Source organism: Triticum aestivum, chromosome 7B, assembly GCF_018294505.1.
Source record: "Triticum aestivum cultivar Chinese Spring chromosome 7B, IWGSC CS RefSeq v2.1, whole genome shotgun sequence".
Lineage (NCBI taxonomy): Eukaryota > Viridiplantae > Streptophyta > Magnoliopsida > Poales > Poaceae > Triticum > Triticum aestivum.
The window spans coordinates 15,704,876-15,713,365 of NC_057813.1; the positions used below are offsets into that span (position 1 = coordinate 15,704,876).

The window sequence follows — 8,490 nt, forward strand, 5'->3', positions numbered from 1 at the left end:
CGTACCGAGCTTCTTTTTCGTCTGCCACCTCCGCCCTGCGCCGCTCGTCCTCCTCGCTTTCCCGGTAGACGATCGCAAGGGCCGCCTGGTAGGCGTCCTCTGCCGCCTGGTCTTCCTCTTTGACGATGAGCGGCGGCGGCGGCACGCTACGGTCGACCTCGCGCACGCCGCGCCGCCTCGCCTCCTCGTGCTCGAAGGCGAACCAGCGGGCCCAGTTGGGCGAGTCGTAGGCGTAGGCCTCGTCGCGGTGCTGCTCCGGCGTCAGGAGCGCCCGCCGGCGATGCACCTTCTCCGCGTGCGCCCTAGCCGACCGTGGCGCCGCCGACACTGGGATCCTTTCCGAATCCAAATGCCAGTCGTGCGGCAGCGACACGCGGTGGCGCCAGTGCCACTCCGCCTGGTGCACGGGCACGTTCACCCGCTGCCTCTGCCGGCGAGCCGGCGCAGTCGGAGGCGGGGTGAACTCTGCGGGGAAGGGGACGGCGGGGGCCTTGCCCTTCGACTTGCTGCTGCTGCCGGAGAAGAGCCCCATTTGGGCGGCTGGGGTGGCTGGGTGGCTAGGGTTTGCTTTCCGGTGACGGGGGAGCGAGCGTGGCCTAGATGAGGACGGGAAGTGGATGAGGACGGCCCGCCACACGGTCGGCTTAAAAAGGACGACCGCCGTTGCTGACGCATGGGCCCGGGGTCATAAATTAAGCTGACCGGCGCGGGGGCGGGTAGTTGGGCGACCGCCAGGTGGGGCCGCGGCGGACATCGAGAAGGCGCGCGTGGCGTCCGTTCCACGTCCGCGCCGACGCATTTGGGGCGCAATTTGGGCCGCAAATGCGTCGGCGCGGACGCGAAGTGGACGCATTTTGGGTTTGGGTCGGCACGTTGGGCCTCCACTTTTGTCCGCGCCGACCCAAACAGATGGCGGCGGACGAAATGGGTCGCCCCGTTGGAGTTGCTCTAGGAGTCCTTCTAAACCAGCAAGACAACACTATAGAAGCAAAGTTAACTAACATGACCAGCAGAGGTGGAAATATCTTCCAAAATGAATGTTCGTTAATCTTCTTCCGTTCATGCCAAGGAAGGAACAAGGTTAGTGCCATGCTTACACATGAGAGAAAACAGAACTATGGTGATAGCACATACCGCAGTTGGATAGATAAGCCCCGCCACCAAGGTATATAGCAGTCAATTCAATTCTATTGCTAAAAAACACATATTTCTTGATAAAAGGCAAAAGCATCAACACGTGTTTCAATTTGGAAACAGGGGAATTACATGCATGTAGGAACTAAATAAGACTTTTGGTATGATATAATTTATATAATAATAAGAAAATCTCAAAATTAGCTATATGTTGATGGTGAATTAGAGTTGCTGAGACCACGAGCAAGATTCAGAGCTGGCATGATATTATTTCATCATCGGGTCAGATAATATTCCCTTGTGAAGAAGAAACCAATGGCTTAACCCAGGCACAAATTCTTCTCGAATTACTGCTCTAAACTGAAGAGAACGCGGACGGAATGGCAGCAGTCGGTAACCCTAGGATAAGAGAGTCATGCGGGTTCAATAGGTGGGGAAAGAAAGTTAACAACATGCATAATTTGAAGAATGTAGTTGCAACGCTAAAATATAACAGGCCAACAGAGCAACCATCACCCTAAAATATAACGCTAAAATAATTTGAAGGATGGTACTGAAGCAACACCTGACAACAATGTGGATGAAGCACATAAATCTCACATTCTCAGGTGGCAGGAAAAAATAAATATTGTAAGACAATGACCAACTAAATAAGGCGGTTAGTGGGTAGGATCTTTGATTTAATCTTGTCAAAAATTAATTTGATATTGTCTGTTGTCCAAATTGCACTTAGAGTACTTGTCACCTGCCTCATCTAGCCACCATATACAATTCTTATACCACCTATGCTTGTGTCAATGCGAAAATACTAAAACCTTGTTGTTCTCCTACATATTTGGCCAAGCATGGAACAAATGGAGTATTTGTAACCTAGTAGAAAAGGGTGTGGCATGCTTCTACAAACAGAAAGTGGACTACTTTTGAGATGAGGTAGCAGATTCACCTACTTGGTGGTCTTCTAACTTATGCACAACACATAATATTAGAGCCTATCGTGCTAGAATATGCAAATAAGGGCTTCACAAAGACAGGGCCATAAAAAATTGGACATACATGGATAAATGAAACCGGAAACATGGACAATTGGACATACACTCGCATAGTAAGTGAATGAAAAGCGTGGCACAAATTGGTGGTTTTCCATATATAGGAACAAGTGAAATGTTCCTTAGATGCTAAACTGAAAAAACAGCTACTGTACTATGTTACTACGCAATCTTCTCTTCGGCTGGCTCATTTTTTTCATTTTATGTCATGCGCATCTTCATCCTTGTCTTCCCCTCATCCTTAGCCGTTTCAAGTTCTGTCAGCGAAAACATTTCAAGAATTAAAGATGTGAAACAATGTATGTTGAGGAACTGATGCGAGACAGATGAAGCGTATGGCAACAATGTTGCGAAAGCTTTATGCATGACAAAATCTTGCTGATAGTGATGTTGATACAAAGATAGGTAGATCAAGTAATAACTAAAACCATCGTCCCACCTGAACTAAGCACCAAAGCTATGAAAGAAAGATGAAAGAACAAAAACATATAAAATATTGCAAAGGGTTAAGAAGAAGAAATAGTACCTTAGATGCCGCTTTGCACTTTCAAGTTTCAACTGTTGCGAATAATGGTCCTCTTCTATCTGGTACTGGACTCATGGAACTTGTTGCTTCTATTTGTGCTGTGTGGTCCTCTTTGACAATATGAAATGGCATCCTTGTGCTCCACATCCTTTGCCATATATTCTTTCCAAAATACAAATGTCTCGAGTTGGAGGTTGGGACTGGGAGTAAGAGCGCAAGCATTGTGGATGGCAGCCAACGTGGCCTCCACCTCCCATGACCTCGCACCGCTACAAGCAATGCTAACACGGAGGTGCTTGAGGGAGGCAAGGTGCAAGATGCCAAAATCAGAAGCAACACCTTCCGCAGACACCATATCACGTGCACGACAGTGAATGCTAAGATAATCTAGCTTTGGTGCCGCTCCTTCTCCAAACAGCAGATTCGGCCCACGCGTTTTGTCTACAATGGGTGCCGAACCTGCATCACTAGCCCAAAACCAGAGGACAAAAGAAAACTGCTTTAGACACTGAAATCCATCACGGTTGATGGTGAGTACTTCCTTTGATTTGCTTGCTTCCAAGGTGAGGCTTACAAGGGCTGTCAAGTCTTTGAGCAGCTGCATATCTTCTTGTTCCAGTTGTTCCACCGTGATGCATAGAAACATGAGGGCAGACAGAGAGGAGATCCAACTGGGAATCGTATGGGAAATTGACCCAATCTCAAAATCTTGGAGATGACATGGAGGAGGGTACCATGAGTCAATCAAGGAATCTACATTACGCAGTAAACCATCAATCTGTAGAGTTTGAAGGTTGCCTTCTCCTAGCTTGCATAGTGACGACAGAAAACATTTCTTGTATCTGTCCTCATCACCATCTGTATCATCAAAAATACCCCAATATATGTGCAGTTTCTTCAGTTTAGATAGCTGTCCTAGCTCCAGCACAACGTCTAAGGAATTATTGTCACAACCAAACCACCTCAACTCCTGAAGAGACCTCAGATTGCTAAACCCACTTGGGAATTTCACGCAAAGATTCACAAACAGGCGCACTAATTGGTGCAGTTCTATAATGGATGGGGGCAATTCTCTTATATTTGCTATAGTCAGGTCTAGTGTTTGTAGTAGCAGTAGATTCTTGATTTCTCTTGGAAGCCTGCGGAACAAGGGCCCAAGACTTTAATACCTTAATTGACGCAGACTTCCAATATCCTCGATATGTACATTATCCTCCCCCAATTGTTTACAGTCCACCGCATCTAGTACCCTTAAAGTTTGAAGGCCAATGAGCGGGGGCAGCCACTTACAATCACCAAACACACTGACCTGACATGAGAAAAATTACCAGTGCCCAGCCACATATGATGCTCTTCACAATTGCCTTGGAGGGAGAGGCGCCGAATCTTGTATGTTGAAGTTGTAAGCTTTTGGTTATTTAATATAGCAACGAAGTTTTCTTCAGTTGACAGGGATATAAGGAGATCTAACATGATATCATGGACTCGACAACTTGTCACTCTTCCGTCGGTGTTGATTTGATCCGATTGGATCATGTTCCTGTTGATGAGCTCATTAAAATATCATTCTGCTATTTCTTCAACATTTTGCCCTTGTTGGGCAACAACTAATCCTTCAGCGGTCCATCTCCATACTAGACGCTTACAATCAATCTTATGATCCTCAGGGAATGTGCTTAGGTCCAATAGACACATCTTCAAATAGCAAGGTAGGTCATAATAACTCAAAAGCAATATCCTTCTTACTACTGCCAACTCATGGTCTTGTTCCAGTGCTCACCCTCGCCCACTCCAGCTTTGTGGTTGGTTTAGTTGCAAGTAGGCTGGCCATGTTAACTATAGCAAGTGGCAAGCCATCACACTTCTTCACTATGTCATTGGTAACTTCTTTCAATTCAAATGGGCAATCATCTTCATGGGCAAAGATCCTTTTCAAGAATAGTCTTTTTGAGGCATCATTGTCAAGATGCTTCATAGGATAAACGTAGTATACTTGCGGAAAGCTACAAGATTCAGCAACCTCCTGAATACGTGTAGTCGTCATTATCCAACTTGCACTGTTATTATAGGGAAAAGCACATTGGATGTCTTTCCATGCTTGTTTACTCGATATGTCATCGATCAGGACAAAATACCTTTAATTGATTGTCAAGGATAAAGATGGTACATAATTAGTTTTATTCCATGCAAGCAGTGTGTGAAAAAAATAGCCCAGCAAACAAAGCAAACTTAAAAACTTCCCCATGCTGAATGTCGAGCAAAAAAAAATCAACTCAAAACATTTATGCCGTCAGCATTGCAACAATAAACTTCATTAAATTTGTTACCTTTGAAACCTCATGCACGCATAACTAAGAAGGTAACTTTGTAATCTATTTCAATATCTTATCATATCTGGAGACGAACTACATATTTTCTTCCCAACGTTATTAAGAAGACAATGTTTACACAGTTATAATACAATAAGGGAATACGTAAGTGGTCTACCAAAAATTAGCAGACTACTGTAGGTTTACATTATTTTCTCAAAGAATTCAATATAATTTTCAGGCCACCCCTATTGAAGTGTAATACTCTGATCAACCCTGTCTAAACATAGCATCTCCTACTCATTCTTGATGAGTACAAAATTTCAGGCACCATTTGAATGTTAATATCTTCTTTGCCCAGATATTTAACCAGGATTGATGTCTACATTTGTTCATAAGTCCTAAAACACTATTGATTGGTGCAAATTATCTTCTCAGTTTTCTTTTGGTGATTACTAATTGTTTTCGGAGGGATTGATTTTGCTCATGACCAAGCAACCCACAAAAAATGCGGAAGCGTACAGTATGTAATGCACTGACATACCTTTTATTTTGAAGATTTTCTCTAATCTTTTGAACAAGTTGATTGTATTCCACTTTTAACGAACTGAGATCTTTCTTGATATCTTGACTGCCATCATCCAACTTTGTGTTGCTTCCATCAAGAATTTTCAACAACACACCAGATAGGATCTTTTTGACATCAGGAGTCCTGGACACAGATACAAAAACTGCAAACTGGAATTGACTTTTGACTTCCTTGTATACCTGATTGGCAAGGGTTGTCTTGCCAATGCCTCCGGCGCCGACGATAGAAATGACACGACGTTCCTGTACTACATCTGTTTCACCAGTGAGCACATTGACGAGCTCATCTCTTGGACCATCAATTCCTATGATCCTGTCAGCCTCCTCAAAGAGGGCCGACAACCTAGGATCAATTGCCATGGCACTAGAAGAAGAGGGTGCAACATCCAGCTTGAGCCTCTTACGCCGATCATTAACCTCTAGAGCACGCTCCTTGAGCTTATCAACGTTGCCACCTATTTGGTGGTAATGCTGGATCATCCTGAGCCAGCCAGCAATCTTACTTGTAAGGCCATCATGGGCATCGTCCTGGACAGGGCCATGCACGAAGTCGTCGATGCAGTCCTCGATGTCGTAGACCAGCTCCCGCAGTTGACTCATCCACTCCTTCACTTGCAAGCTGGGCTCCTCTAGCTGTGAGAGATCCTCCAAGGCAGCCTTTATGCTGTGCAGCTCATCTCTTAGAGAGGTGATCTGAGGATGGAGGCCTTTGAACCTGTCATACTCCTTGAGTAGAGCGGTGAGCTTGCCAAGAACGGGGGTCATCACCCCCATCAACGCGCCCGTCGTTGCTCTGATCATGTTTTTTTGCTTGTGTGCTCTGCTCTGTGGGTGGTTCGATGTTTATTGGTATCACTCAAGTTGGAGGCCTCCACATCTTATAATGTTTGCCAGAAGACATAATTTGGTTAAGGAAAGCATGAAACGTAGAAACTGAGGGTTGAGGGGAACAGGGCACAAAGCTTCCTCAGTCGATTATCACAAGAAACAAGCACAAAGCTTCCTTGGTCGATTACTTGGTCTAGTTATTGGGAAGCTTCGGCGGAGTGTACAGAAAAGATTCGTTGTTGCTAAGAAATTGGGAAAGACAAATATGTAAGCTAAACAAACATCTCTTGCATTCTTCCTCCCTTCCACATATATTTCTCCGACTGTCCGTTTTTGATGTCACACATGGATGGCTCTTGTGAACATTGTAGTTGGAGTTTGGAAGCAGCACAATGCAGGCAAACAATGCTCCACTTGCTTATTAGCTAGATTCGGTTACTGAATTAACTTCGTCTACTTATGTGCTGGCTAAGATTTTTGTTTACTAAAGCCACCATCGTACGTCAGGAAACTTCACATGTACTGCACATAAGCTTCTATATGCATCAGACAACTAATTGTTGTTGGTATTAGCAAGAAGGTCTAGGAAACTGCTCGGTGTACAAGGAAGGAAGAAATAATACTGCACTAAAATTTTAGAATACCTTGCTGGGATTAGTTCCAAGTGTTGTTGAGAAACCTCTTCTCCATCTGATCGATGCCGGTACTGGCACCGTGATTGTTGCTCGCACTGCAGCATTTACTGACCTCCCTTTGCTCTCAACCACGCCCTCAACACGCTCCTCCCGTCCTCGCCCGGTCCCCCCGACCATGAACTTCTTTAGGGATCAATCGAGCTCCGTGGCAGTGACAACTTCGCACCAATTCTAGCTGTTTCCATCAAAGCAGACACACCATTGCTCAAATAACGAGGACCAGGGAGCGAAGTGGGTTCGCTTGGCCACCTAGACTCGTGGAGTGGACTAGTATCCGTCAGCAGCGAGCTAGCTAAGCCTGAGAGGCTGAGAGCCTGAGACAACTCCACAAACGATCGACTACAATCAACTACATTCATCCTTGGTCGCATCCAAGAATAATAGCTTTCCCCTTCCCCAGCCCCGATGGTCGCCACGCCCGGGCATCCACCATGGCATCCCCTTCTAGATCAGATGACGGAGCTCTTCTTTTTTTGAGAAACAGATGAGGGAGCTCCTATTCAGCGCTTCGAGCGCCGGATGACCCAACCAGCGCTCACGCGCGTCTCCCTACTGGCCCGGCCCAACTACGCGAGCGGTTCGCTCGCTCGATCGCTCTCGTTTGCGGGACCTCCTATACGCCGCATCATGCGGCATGAAGTCGGGGCTTCGCATGGAGCACGCTCCGACTGGGCCGGCCCACGCATGAGCTGCTAGCAGTGTTAAAAAAACTAAGAAAAAAGGATTGATTTTGCCAAGCTCGCACGAGTTTGAAAAGTTGTGTATTTTTTAACCAAACTTGTAAAATGGGATTGATTTTTGAAGATGTGTCGAAATTTTGAAAAACAGGAACCTTTTTTACAAAATGTGAAAAAAATGAATTTGTGAACGAAATTTAAAGCATGAACATTTTTTGATTTTCCGCACAATCCTTGAAAAACAGGACCCTTTTTAATACCAATCAATTTATGACAATCACGGAAAAGTTTGAAAAACAGTGAACATTTTTTTGACTTTGTGAACATATTTTTCAAAATAGGAACATTTTATGAATTTGTGAACAAATCTTAAACAACAGACACATTTTCTAAAAACACCGAACAGATTTCGAATTTGTGAACAAATTTTCAAAATGGGAAAGTTTTGAATTTCTGTACAAATTTGGAAACAAAGCACGAACATTTTTTGAATTTTGTGAACAAATTTTGAAATGGAGAACAATTTTGAAAAAATCCCGAACAAATTTCGAAGCGTGAATTTGTTTTGAATAGGTGAACAAAAAATTAAAATCCAGTACATTTTCTGAATTTTGAATGTTTTGTAATGAGAACAATTTTTGAATTTTGAGAACATTTTTTTTAAAACTGAATTTTTTTTGAAAACAA

At 44.4% G+C, this 8,490-nt stretch overlaps 1 pseudogene; it reads right to left on the bottom strand.

The window, feature by feature from the left end:
* Positions 1-2,727: 2,727 nt before the first annotated feature.
* LOC123155999 (disease resistance protein Pik-2-like) lies at positions 2,728-6,377 on the bottom strand (annotated as a pseudogene).
* Positions 6,378-8,490: the final 2,113 nt, after the last annotated feature.